The 14,072-nt window shown below is 49.3% G+C and overlaps 1 pseudogene across 1 annotated transcript in view; it reads left to right on the top strand.

The window, feature by feature from the left end:
• Window positions 1-2,099: 2,099 nt before the first annotated feature.
• Window positions 2,100-14,072, top strand: part of LOC147673852 (ribonuclease P protein subunit p29-like) — a 193,610-nt pseudogene continuing 181,637 nt past the window's right edge. Inside the window, exons 1-2 of the transcript XR_015302460.1 lie at window positions 2,100-2,138; window positions 11,266-11,513. The product of XR_015302460.1 is annotated as a ribonuclease P protein subunit p29-like (transcript). The remainder of the gene's footprint in view (window positions 2,139-11,265; window positions 11,514-14,072) is intronic.

Here is a 14,072-nt window from a genome sequence, read left to right as displayed (position 1 = left end):
CACGAGTTTCTGCAACAATAAACGAAAAAATACCTTAGCACCTAATGATAATAAGATATGGGCTTCAATCAACTTTCGGCACAAAGCCGACTTTACCTTATCTTGCGTTTTCAACTCGTATCTAAGGAAACCAGAACACAAAGATATAATCACCATTAGTTGCCCTTCGTCCCTCGTTGCTACCAGAATGTAGTGAACATAACGATAACAACAGACAGTCCGTTTTCAGTTGTTAATCTTGCGGAGTTGTCCCGGAGTCTTGCGGAGTGATTTTAAACCCAGAAACTTTCAACACACACCGACTTACTAGGTTGCGGTTTACTTTGAGGACGGCAGAAGGCTCACATACAGGTATGAATGGCGTGCGCCACGCCGAAATTTAGAGTAGAGAATCTGGTAGCAACGAGGGACGATACGGTCGGGTTGAATATGAAGGGTGTGTTTAAATTTTGCGGAGTTTGTTCAGGTGTCGCACCACCTGTCTTTCTTGATCTTTTCTTAGGAGGAGCCTCCTACCGGTTGTATCTGTACCAGTGGTGTCTGTGTACACTTTATCTTTGCATTTCGCTTTCCCACCTCTGGTGTTAAAGGGAGTCGAATAACCATGATCAGGAGTGTGCACCTTGGGTAGGTTTGCTAGCGTGTCAGTGTGAGGCCATGGCCCTTACTTTATTTTGCTGGTGGTGTCATCAGTTTGAGGATCAGCTGTGACTTGAAACCCATGGCGCTTTGCAAAACTCTCTAGCTGTTTAGAAATATGTTTTAAGGCGGCTGCCAAAGCTTGCTGCACAGTACTAGGGACTGCCTTCTCAATAGCCCTGTTGACTGACTGCTGGACCAAGGCGTCCAGAGCGTCAACAATATTATCCTCTAAGTTAGATTCCTGTTTTTCTTCTTGATAATGTTCATCCTCCTCATAGCTGACCCACTCTTCCATTGCACAATCTTATTGTATCTTTATTTGTATTAAATTAGTGCAAGGCAAGGTAATCTTTGAGGAGTAAGGCGGAGCCAACCCACATGCACACAAAGTTTTTGAGTACCTAGCTCTTCAGCAGTTGCTGTAATCAGGATTGTTCCAGCCCAGTCAGGAGGTCAGAGCCAAAAACAATATATAGGGAGCTTGTGCTCACTCCAGGTGCGACTGCTATTCCAGCCGGTCAGGCGTTACAAGTACAAGCTGCTCGATGAAAGTTTCACGGCTTCTGAGCCTTAGAAACTTCCAGGGGGCACGTACGACGTGCGTAGCCCAAATCGCACCCAAAAGTAGGCCAATTGGGCTACGCAAGTCGGACTGACTGTGGCTCATTACCGTACTCCGGCCTAATAGGGAGGCCTAGACTGTGTAGCGCTTGGAGCGCGCTGACATGAAACACGAATCACCGTCGAGAGCGGCACGGTACTTCTGCTCAGAGCGGGAGCCTCTTTAACACCGCCCGATCGGGCCAAAAACAATCAACAAAGGGCGGTACACTCGCGAACACTGTGGCACTGTACTCAAAGCAATTGCAATCATTAACCAGATTAACACTTAACTTGCAAGCGCACGCTTGTTCAAATAATCATATGATTTAACTGTATTATAACAAATGTATAACAAAATGACGTGCACTTAACTCTGTGTGAGCAGCAAAGAAAGAGGCTCAAGGGAAGGAAATGTTGACTCTTATAGGGTCAGACAGGATATGATGGAATGTGAGAGCATCATGGGAAATGTAGTTTATTTTGTGTATAAAATGTTTTTATTGTCTGCTGTGAGTTAACAGTAAAGGAAGAGAAGTGATAATCCGAAGCCTCCGGTCCTGTAATAAAATTGCAGCTGTGCTGATTACGTGGACCAGGCCAGTGGAGATACTGTGTGCACATGCTCTGTTTTGGAGGACCATATCATCAGGTCGGAGGTGCAATTCATGGAGAACAGTGGGGGTGGTTCCTCAGCCATGGGACAGTTCAAAGGACAGTGAGTGCCGAAGTTCTATATGAGGGGCATAGGGGAATGCCATCATTCAAGGGATTGAGGCACCATTTCGTATGCACGTTAATCAGCTGCACACAGTCAAGACACATGAAGGGTGTGCATGCATGTTGTAGACGCTGATATGGCCATTGAGCCCAACCTTGAGGCACGTGGGAAGTGTGTATGTAAACACCGACCATTGGACATTGGACAGACACAATTTAGGCTTGGTTTTTTTTTTTTCGTTAGACTGGGCCATATATTACTCACTCTTTATTTCAGAGGCATTTTTGGTCCTATTAATTGTATAGAACTTGACGGTTTTATCCCACTATGAGATGAGGCACTATTTCTTAATATTTCCAGGGGCTTGTGAATGCTCTGCCTGTTTCATAGATGTTTTGTGTCGTTTCATTATCTGTGTCAGAAAGATTGTTGCTATTTTTTTATTTGCTTTTTGTGAGATTTGTTTTTAGATGTGAACTGAGCATGATTGCAGGCCCGTATGCCCCTTTAACTGAAGAAAGCTATATCATGTCCTAAAAGTGGTGTAGGTCCAATTGGTGCCCTGACTGTTTGGGACAAGCTTTCTCCTTATCTGGGAGCAAAATAGGCCCATGTACGGCAGGTATTCTTTGAATGAGCACACTTCTCAATACCGGAATACAACATGCAATGAGGGGTTTGCTCTCTTCTTACTAAACATTACTTTTTCCCGAGCTGAATATCATGTAGGTCCCTCTGGGTCAAGTTCTGTGTCCCACTTCAATAAACCTTTCTCCAAACTTGAATGCATGAAATGTTTAGAAAAGACAGTTTCACCAAAAGGGACAGTGGAGACAAACAGAATTCTTGTTTTTTTGTTGTTGTCTTTTTTTTAACATAGAGTGCACGTGCGTCATTTCCCCTTAATACATACATGGAACCTTGCATTCCCTCATTGGGGTTCCCATCCCATTCCCTCGTTGGGGTTCCCAGTCTTTTTTTTTCTCAGCCCTCAAGGTATACATGAGACTACATAACCTTCTCTGCTCATAGGTGGCTGCCAGTGTCGTGTCATCACCCATGCAGCAGGTTTCTCTACTGTTACGGCCACCAGGGTCTTGACTGCCTCCGCCTCTTGCCATTACTCCTCCCGCTCACAGAACTCCACAGAATTTGGCGGAGTTTTTCAGTAACTCCACCCATCCCTAAGGCCCCCTACTCTCTCAGGTTAAGGGGCACAAGCTTCAGATTTAGGCAAATGTATGTGGGGGTGGTCATTTTGATGGAGATCGATTTGGCTCAACCACTGCAGCAGGGTCGGTATGCTTGTATAAAATGGAGATGCTTTTTCTGTATAAAGATGAAACTGATGCCTGGAAGAAGAAGGGAGGAGGTTGAAGGCATTTATGTAGTTCCCTGTTAACCCTTAAAGTTTAATATATATCAAACAAGGCCATTTTTAGGTCGCACCTTGCACAGCGCACAAGCACTGCTTAGGAGATGACCTCTTGGAATTGGTCTGTACTTTTTGGAAAACTCGAGCATGTACTGCACTGTTTCCAATGAGTACTCGTGCATGTACAACATCCACCTTGCGGGAGTGAGCAGCTGCACCACCTGTTTCCAATTATAGCGCCCGCGCTTGTTTACATTTGCCTCTCTCGAGGCTGCGTTAATTGAAAACAGATGGCGGTCGCATCTCAGGATGTTTATCCAACACCGGGACTTAAGTCTGTGGCTCTGGCAGTTTGCCACTTCTCGCTTGTGGACAGAAGTATTTTCTGAAATTTTGAATTCACTGTGTCTAAATGTTCAAATACCAGCCTATCCACGTGCCATGTGGGTATTTTTCAGTGGCTCATACATTAAACAGTGCACCGCTAGAGCAATGAAGGAGCAACATTCGAAATCCAAGAAATGTGGGGCACTATGCCAGTCTATTTAGATTTACTGATTAAACAAGGATTGACAAATCCAGTACACCAGGCTTCAAGGTGCTAATGCGTGAATGCAAGCTTAGGCACCCAGAAGTGCACATTTTGTCATGCCCTTGCATGCTTTAGCATTATTTGCAAAGATTGTACCGTGCAGCAAACAGCAAAATATTCTCAAAGCTGTTGTTTGTCCCGAGGTTATAGATGCTTTCTTTTTAGGTCTCTCAGAGAGACCTATTGCCGCCCTCCACAAAGCTGACTTTTACGATGAGGATTTTCAACAGTTCATGTGAATCATGTGACCACAAGCTCCTCGTGCACGAGCTTGCATTCGATCATCAAAGGCAGCCCAGTCTCTCTCACACAAGCTTCTCCCAACAGGCCGTCCACCCCCCTTCCTCTCCATATGGTTGCTCGAGTTGCAGGCAGCCCACCCCTCCCTCTCCAGCGCCTGGCTTCCGTGTCTCGCATTTGATAATCTGAGGCAGCCCAGCAGGCATCCCACCCCCTGCCTCTCCATATGGGCAGCCCACCCCCTCCCTCTCCAGCACCTGCCTTCTCTCTCCCATCGCCTCACTGCTGCTTGTTTGTTTTTGCTTTCACTACGTTCTTTCATTTTATTATGGCGCACTGCTGCTAACCTTGTTAGAAGTAATTTGTAATGGAATGCATTTCGCCAAATTACTTTGCATTTTGGAAGTACATTGGATTTCATTTTCTCCCTACCTCTGAGTGGCGCAACAGTGACACCTCTTGGTCATGAGCTTTGCACTGCAGCTAAAACTCGCACGTAAAAATACAAGTCAGTACCTACATTTTAATTTGATGTTCACGGATGTTCTGAGATGAATGTGGCGCATTTGCGCTTTTCTAACTATCCACCCACAAAAAAATATTCAGAATATCTGTACAAAAACATGCAATACAAGTGCGCAGATTGCTTCCTGTCCCCCTCACACCCTCACACTCCCTCACCCTCACCCTCCCCCACCCTCACAACCCCACACCCACACCCCCCCACCTTCACAACCCCTCACCCCCACACACCCCCTCACCCTCACTCCCCTCACCCACAGATCCCCTCACCCTCACACCCTCACCCTCACAACCCGACACCTTCACCCACCCTCACCTTCACACCCCTCACCCTCACACCCCCTCACCATCACACCCCCATCACCCTCACCCCTGTCACCCTCACCCTCACACCCCCTCACACCTTCACCCTCACACCTCCACCCTCACACCCCCTCACCCTCACCCTCACACCCCCTCACCCTCACAACCCCACACCCTCAAAACCCCACATCCTCACACACCCTCACACCCCCTCACCCTCACACACCCACTCACCTCACACACCCTAACCCTCACACACCCTCACCCCCTCACAAACCCTCACCCCTCACCCTCCCTCACACCCCCCTCACCCTCCCTCACACCCCCTCACCCTCTCTCACTCACCCTCACATCCCCTCACCCCCCTCGCCCTCACACCCTCACACACCCTCACTCCCTCACCCTCACACACCCTCACCAGCATAGCATAACAAACATAGCATAGCATGGCAACACATAGCATAGCATAACAAAACACAGCATAGCCTAGCATAACAAATCAAAGCATAGGATAGGAAAACATAGAATAGCATAGCATAACAAAACAAAACATAGGATAGCAAAACAAAACATAGCATAGCATACAGCATCACTCAGCACCACCACAGCATCACTCAGGGGCACCACAGCATCACTCAGGGGCACCACAACATCCCTATGCTCTACTACAGCATCATTGAACGCCACCGCATCACTCGTTCGCCATCACATCACTCACCCCCACCACAGCATCAATTTGTGCAACCATTCAGCAATAACTGGTTCAAATATGTTCTCTCAATGTTTTAAGCTTTATTACAAATGTAACAAAAAGATGTTAATATTTCACTTCTGTTCTTGGATGTTCGTCACAATAAAATACACTTGACATAATCTTCACAAAAGTTATTTACAAAAGTTTAAGCTATTGCTATTATAAATTACAATACCTTTTATTTAAGTATTCATTAAAAAAAATTAAAAGCCATTGTTATTTGTAATATCAATACATGTAAGTCACGTAAATACAACACATATTGCATTACAAATGCTATAGGTGTTACATTTGCTAAAGTTATAACTATTGGCATTGTAAATGACAAAGCTATTAATTTCCCTATTTTCAAAATCAAAACATAAATAAAAAATGTGTCATTTACAATACCAATAGCTCAAACTTTCCTAATGCGAGACCTATTCCATTGCAAATACTTTTTTCTTTAGGTCTCGCTGAAGCAATGCGTAAGCATTGTTTTTGGCGAGATTATAGTAAACTGATTTCAAAACTCTACCCACTGCGGATCACATACAGTTCATGTGAGAGTCAGGCGTGTGCACAGCAATTCGCTCCCCCTACCCCTCCCACAAAGCAAGACAAGAACATCAAAGCCATTTGCCAGCAGCCACTTCACGCGCTCTGCAGGTCACAAACAGCACCATCTGCTCGTGAGTCGGAATGCTGGCATGGTTGCCCAGTCCCCCCTCTCAGCGCTGCCTTGAAGGCTTTCCCCACATGCAGGAGACAAAGAGAACACGTTTTCTTACGACTTAAACCAGACCAGACATTTACAAACTTTACATTCACTTAATGCACCTCTTTAAGGCAATTGACTAATTTAGCCAAATAAATGCCATTTATGCCAGACACAATCGTTGCCCCTCCATATTCATCTTCTAGTTATTGATGACACTTTTTGTATAGCTGATTATGTAATTTTGACAAAAACGTCCAACTTGCCATCGCTGGTTTCGCCTGATCTTGGTATTAGTTTTACCCTGCAGGCTATTCCTTCTTGTCATTCTGGTGCTTCTTTAGCTTTGTGTTCTCTTCACTATTCACTCACCCTCACACTCACACCCCCTCACTCTCACACTCACACCCTCACCCCCACCCCCACACTCACAACCCTCTCACCCCCACACCCCCTCACCCTCTCACCCCCTCACCCCTCTCACAGCACTCTCACCCTCACTCACCCTCACACCCCCTCACCCTCACACCCCCTAATCCTCACACCCCCTAACCCTCACACCCCCTCACACACACACCCTCGCCCGCTCACCCTCACACCCTCACCCTCACAACCCCTCTCACCCTCACTCACCCCCCACGCCCTCACCCCCCTACCCCCTCACACCCCCTCACCCTCACTCACCCCCTCACACACCCCCTCACCCTCACTCACCCCCTCACCCTCACTCACCCTCTCACCCACCCTTTCACCCTCATACAAACTTTCACCCTCACACACCCTCTCACACACACACACTCACCCACCCTCACACACACCCTCACCCTCTCACACCCCCTCACACACCCCCTCACCCTCACACACCCCCTCACCCTCACACACCCCCTCACACTCACACACCCTCACCCTCTCACACCCCCTCACCCTCACCCCCCCGCACCCTCACACCCTGTCTCTCCCTCACCCCTTACACCCCCACACCCTCACACCCTCTCACCCTCACACCCTCTCACCCTCACACCCTCTCACCCTCACCCACCCTCTCACCCTTACACCCCTCACCTCACACCCCCTCACCTCACGCCTCACACGCTGCACTGCTGCATTAGTCCTACGGCTTCCCGCCTCACACTGCTTCCCGCTGCATTAGTCCTACGGCTTCCCGCCTCACACTGCTTCCCGCCTCACACTGCTTCCCGCCTCACTCTGCTTCCCGCCTCACACTGCTTCCCGCCTCACACTCCTGCACACTGCTGCATGCTGCACACTGCTGCACGTCTCACACTGCTGCACGCCTCACAGGGCTGCACACTGCTGCATGCTGCTGCATTAATCGCACTGCTGCACGCCTCGCACTGCTGCACGCCTCGCACTGCTGCACACCTCGCACTGCTGCACGCCTCGCACTGCTGCACGCCTCACACTGCTGCACGCTGCTGCATTACTCACACTCCTGCATGCCTCACACTGCTGCACGCCACACACTGCTGCACGCCACACACTGCTGCACGCCACACACTGCTGCGAGCCACACGCTGCTGCGAGCCACACGCTGCTGCGAGCCACACACTGCTGCACCCCACACACTGCTGCACGCCACACGCTGCTGCGAGCCACACACTGCTGCACCCCACACACTGCTGCACGCCACAGACTGCTGCACGCCACACACTGCTGCACTCCTCACACTGCTGACCTCCTCACACTGCTCCACTCCTCACACTGCTCCACATTGCACACTGCTGCCTTACTCATACTACTGCATGCTGCACACTGCCGCACGCCTCACACTGCTGCACGCCTCACACTGCTGCACGCCTCACACTGCTGCACACCTCACACTGCTGCACACCACACACTGGTGCACACCACACACTGGTTCACGCCTCACACTGCTGCACGCCTCACACTGCTGCACGCCTCACACTGCTGCACGCCTCACACTGCTGCACGCCTCACACTGCTGCACGCCTCACACTGCTGCACGCCACACACTGCTGCACGTTGCTCACTGCCTCCTTACTCATACTACTGCATGCTGCACACTGCTGCACGCCTCACACTGCTGCATGCCACACACTGCTGCATGCCACACACTGCTGCATTACTTACACTGCTGCACACCAGACACTGCTGCACACCAGACACTGCTGCACACCAGACACTTCTGCACACCAGACACTGGTGCACACCAGACACTGGTGCACACCAGACACTGGTGCACACCAGACACGGGTGCACGCCACACACTGGTGCACGCCACACACTGGTGCACGCCACACACTGGTGCACGCCTCACACTGCTGCAGGCCTCACACTGCTGCAGGCCTCACACTGCTGCAGGCCTCACACTGCTGCAGGCCTCACACTGATGCACGCCTCACAGTGATGCACGCTGCACACTGATGCACGCTGCACACTGCTGCATTACTCACACTGCTGCACGCCACACACTGCTGCACGCCTCACACTGCTGCACGCCACACACTGCTGCACGCCACACACAGCTGCACGCCTCACACTGCTGCATGCCTCACACTGCTGCACGCCTCACACTGCTGCACGCCTCACACTGCTGCACGCTGCACACTGCTGCACGCCTCACACTGCTGCACGCCTCACACTGCTACACACTGCTGCACACCTCACACTGCTGCATGCCACACACTGCTGCACGCCGCGCACTGCTGCACGCTGCACACTGCTGCACGCCGCGCACTGCTGCACGCCGCACTCTGCTGCACGCCGCACTCTGCTGCACGCAGCACACTGCTGCACGCCGCACACTGCTGCACACCTCACACTGCTGCACTACTCACACTGCTGCACTACTCACACTGCTGCACGCTGCACACTGCTGCACGCTGCACACTGCTGCATGCTGCACACTGCTGCACGCCTCACACTGCTGCACGCCTCACACTGCCTCACACTGCTGCACGCCTCACACTGCTGAACGCCACACAACACCACCACATCACTCAGGGACACCACCACATCACTCAGGGGCACCACCACATCACTATATGACACCACCACATCACTCTGGGACACCACCACATCACTCTGGGACACCGCCACATCACTCTGGGACACCACCACATCACTCTGGGACACCACCACATCACTCTGGGACACCACCACATCACTCTGGGAAACCACCACATCACTCTGGGACACCAGAGTCTGGGACACCGCCACATCACTCTGGGACACCACCACATCACTCTGGGACACCGCCACATCACTCTGGGACACCACCACATCACTCTGGGACACCACCACATCACTCTGGGACACCACCACATCACTCTGGGAAACCACCACATCACTCTGGGACACCAGAGTCTGGGACACCGCCACATCACTCTGGGACACCACCACATCACTCTGGGACACCACCACATCACTCTGGAACACCGCCACATCACTCTGGGACAGCACCACATATCTCTGGGACAGCACCGCATCCCTCTGGGACAGCACCACATCCCTCTGGGACAGCACCACATCCCTCTGGGACAGCACCACATCCCTCTGGGACAGCACCACATCACTCTAATACACCACCACATCACTCTGGGACAGCACCACATCACTCTGGGACAGCACCATATCACTCTAATACACCACCATATCACTCTAATACACCACCACATCACTCAGCCCAACCACATCATCACTCAGCACCACAACAGTATCACTCAGCACCACAACAGCACTGTCCTTGCTTGCTACCAACAAGCATTCCCATAGCCAATAGGACTCTCATTAGGAAAGTGTAAGCTATTGGCTTTGTGAATAACAATGCTATTAATTTATATATTGTCAAAACCAACACATATTAAACAAAATTGTCATTTATAATACCAATAGCTCACACTTTCCTAATGCAAGAACTATTGCATTGCAAATGCTTATTTTTAAAGGGTATGCGTTCCCACCCACCCCACCCCCTTGTAGCCCAGTTCCCATTTCTACCTTGTCGATTTGCATTTCTACCCACAGCCGCAGTGCTGTTTAATTAGGTGCTGCAGTGCATGTGGCGAAATGTCAATTGGCAAGAATGACACAACCAGTTGTCTTTGCCGAAGTTTGGATCATACTCTTGTGCATCTAGTTCTGCATGCTTGCTGGTTTATTATTTCAAGAGATATATTCATATTTAATTAACGCTTGATTGTAAAGCTGGGAACGTCAATCTACCTGCTTACTAAGATATTACGGCAACCAACTAAGATATCACATCTATGTGTCTGATTAGTGAGTTCTTTGTGTGTATATAATTTTCATTTCTGAGTTGGTTCTTGCGGAAGGGCCTGGTCTACAACACACCTAACAGAGAATACGGCTGCTCGGGTTGAAAGCAGTGTGGGTGTTTTTGTTGTTTACTTATTTAGCTGCCCTGGACAGTAAGTAGCTGCATGATGCAGGTTTAGTAAGCATCATTTTATTTTTTAAACTTTTACAAGATCTACCTAAAAGTAGGTGGCATTTTATAGAATTAAGGATTTTGTTGCTCGGTGGACTGATGCATTAAGAAGTGGTCGGTGTTGACCTCATGGTTACAGGTTCAAACCCCAGCGGGACCCTTCAACCTTTCAGACTTACGAGGTCAATACATTTAGTACTGGTGAATTGGTTAACAATAAACATCTTTTGTTTCAGCGCCAAGGTTCCCTTCAGGTGTGAACATGTGCTTTACGTACTTTGTGTCTTGCGTGTGGACTTATAATATTGAAGATACCCATAGTAGAGAATTTATGTTCCAAGTAAATAAATATTTTATTGTTCGATAGTGTGACATAAAACTTAAAAGAATCACCTAACTTATTATTTTCAGCCGCAAGGAACTAAGGAGGCGGAGGCGTTTGTCAATGCATTCCTGAAGCGTAGCATGCCATCTTTATCAGATGAAGTCATCCAAACAAATTTAAAACGCAAAGCCCTGATTTTGGAGTACAACCGCAAGAAAACCAAAAGGAAGAAAAAGGCAAAAGCCAAAAGTTTATCTGCAAAGCAGAGACGCACCATGAGACTTTTTGAAATTAAACCAGAGCAGCAGCGGTAAGTAATGTGTCCAACCCTGGTCATCGCGTTCAACTGCTGTTGTACTCATTCTGCTGCCTTTTAAATTCATAAAAAAAATTGGGAAGTGGTTGGTTATCTGTTTTTTAACACCAGATTGTATCTTCTTTGTGCGTTCTTTATTTGATAGCACTCTGCTGTCTAATGTCGCTGCTGATATTGTGATTTTTATTTTATTTAAATCTGCATGTTCCTTTAAAATTCACTTCATCCCATGTGTCCTGGAGAAATTAAGACTGGCAAAATCTAGTAACACTCCTACTCTTCCTCTACCAAGAAGAGAGACAGTTCCCTGGAGACCATCTGGAAGAAAGCGTTAAAGTTGAACCCCACCCTCTGATTAGCCTAAGGCCTGAAACAGAACTAAGATATCCTGAAATGCAGACTTCAGAGTGTAATGCACATTTTATCCCTGTTGTTCTTTTTATAAATGTACTTGTGTTTGACTAGAAGAGTGTGACAACTTGAGGAGAGTTGATGTATTGACTGTTCTTACTGCTTTTAAATGAATTTAAGCTATAGATAGTGAAAACGTAAATTACCATAGTGTTGTGTTACAACAATTGTGTTAATTCACATAGGAAGAAAAACTGTTGGGCAGATTTGTATCAAATTTTGAATAGGTAGTGGCTTTGGCTGTGTCTAGCTCAGGATCCTTTTTTTGATTTCATGAACAATTGCCGAGCATGAGTTTTTGTTTTTTTTAATTAAAAAATGATCCAAATGAAGTCAGAAATGTGTAGTAATTTCAAAGTTAAAATCAGGATTATGGAATCTGGGTACATCGTTACTAGAATTTTTGAGGTAAGGAGATAATTTAGTAAAAGTCTTATATGTTTTTTTCTTTTATTTTGCGATATTGAAATCAAGTTGTGTTTGAAAGTCATGTAAGTCTTATGATTTGGGCGCAGCTTTTATAGAAAGGTTCTATTTTGACTTGCTAACAACTTTGGCATTGTTTGCCGAATCTGCACAGAGTTTGACAGACGTTTTGTGAGCTCAGCTTAGTTTAATCATGTTAGAACTGGGATTTCTGGTTGGCTAACGCTTACGCCAAAGCTAGGCAGAAACCACCATTCTAGTCAGGGCAAGGGAGTCACACGCCAAGATAACCCCTGCTCACCCCCTTGGTAGCTTGGCACGAGCAGACCGGCTTATCCCGGAGAATGTCAGGGCACGCTGCCAAGGCAGCGCCAGTCAGGGGTGCGCCACCAGCGCAAACCTAAATGTTGCAGCTGCCCACTACTTGCTGGGCAGCTGAGAACAAACAAGGGCCTAAACGCTGCAGCTGGCACTAAGTGCTGCGCAGCTGTGAAAGGCCAGGCACCTCTGTGCCACTTCTGTCCCTCCCAGGGACTCACTCCCCATTGGCGCCTAAACGGTGCAGCTGCCCACTACTTGCTGGGAATCAGCAAAGTGCGGCATGGGCTTGCAGTAGCCCTTCAAATATATTGCAACACGTGGGAGCTTTCAGGAATCTGAAGACACATGTGCCCTAGGTTGGAGCCACACTGGGCTCTTACAATACACATGCCCCCTGGAGCACTCTAGCTCCTTAAACACTGGCCTCTCACTGGCCCTCGGGGAGCAAAACTGTGCCATAAGTTTGGTGCCCTCTAGGCTCTGGCATCACGGGCCCCTGGAATCCAATCTGGCCACGTTGGGGCGGCCCACTGTGCCACTGGGGCCGCCCTGACTCTGTCTCCCTCGGCACCACTACCACTACCACGGAGAGGCCACAATTACCGGGCTCTCCAGGCGCAGGGAGCAGTCTGCTCAGCGGGGCAGCAGCATTGTGCTGCCGTTTCCTTTCTTCGCCCGCGGTGGGGGTAGCCTTGCGCCTCCTCCGCCTCTGCTCTCACCGTAGCTGCAGGACTCTCCCCGGCTCCCGGGAGCCCCGCAATGGGTGCCTCACTGAACTTCCTCCTTCTCCACGGCGGCGGTGGTGCCTCACCCGGGCAGTGTGCAGGGCTCCCATCGGCATACGGGAGCTCCTGGGCGGATTCAAACTTCTTCGGCACTTCTCCCGGGCAGTGTGCAGGGCTCCCATCGGCATACGGGAGCCCTGCGGGGCGGGTTCAAAACTTCTTCTTCCGTTCACCCTCTGGTCCGGCGGCGGGCGCGAGACCTTCCTGCAAAACTGGAAGTCCCGCCCGCCGTCAGGCAAAACATTGCCTGACTTCCTGTTTCAACGGCATCCCGAATCCCGGTGCCGCAGCGGTGATTTAACCAGCTGAAATGAGGGGTGGGCACCCTCGACGGGTAAATAAACCATAGAAGCGGGGTGGCACCCTTAAAATTAATAAATGGCGATTAAGGGACTAAAAGGTATAAACGAAGACGCAGGGTGGGCACCTGCGCACTCTGGGGCATAAAAGGGCAGAAGCGCTTCCCTCAGAGGGAAAACGACAGCGCTCTGCCCAGAAATGAAAAATAAAGCGCTCTCAAGGAGCTGGGGCACAGACAAGCCCACAGGAATGACCCCTACAACCAGAAGGGGCCCCATAAGTGAAGGGAGCAGGGGGGCCCCACAAAGTT

Source organism: Lissotriton vulgaris, chromosome 12, assembly GCF_964263255.1.
Source record: "Lissotriton vulgaris chromosome 12, aLisVul1.2, whole genome shotgun sequence".
Taxonomy (NCBI): domain Eukaryota; kingdom Metazoa; phylum Chordata; class Amphibia; order Caudata; family Salamandridae; genus Lissotriton; species Lissotriton vulgaris.
This window is presented reverse-complemented; position numbering and strand designations above follow the sequence as displayed.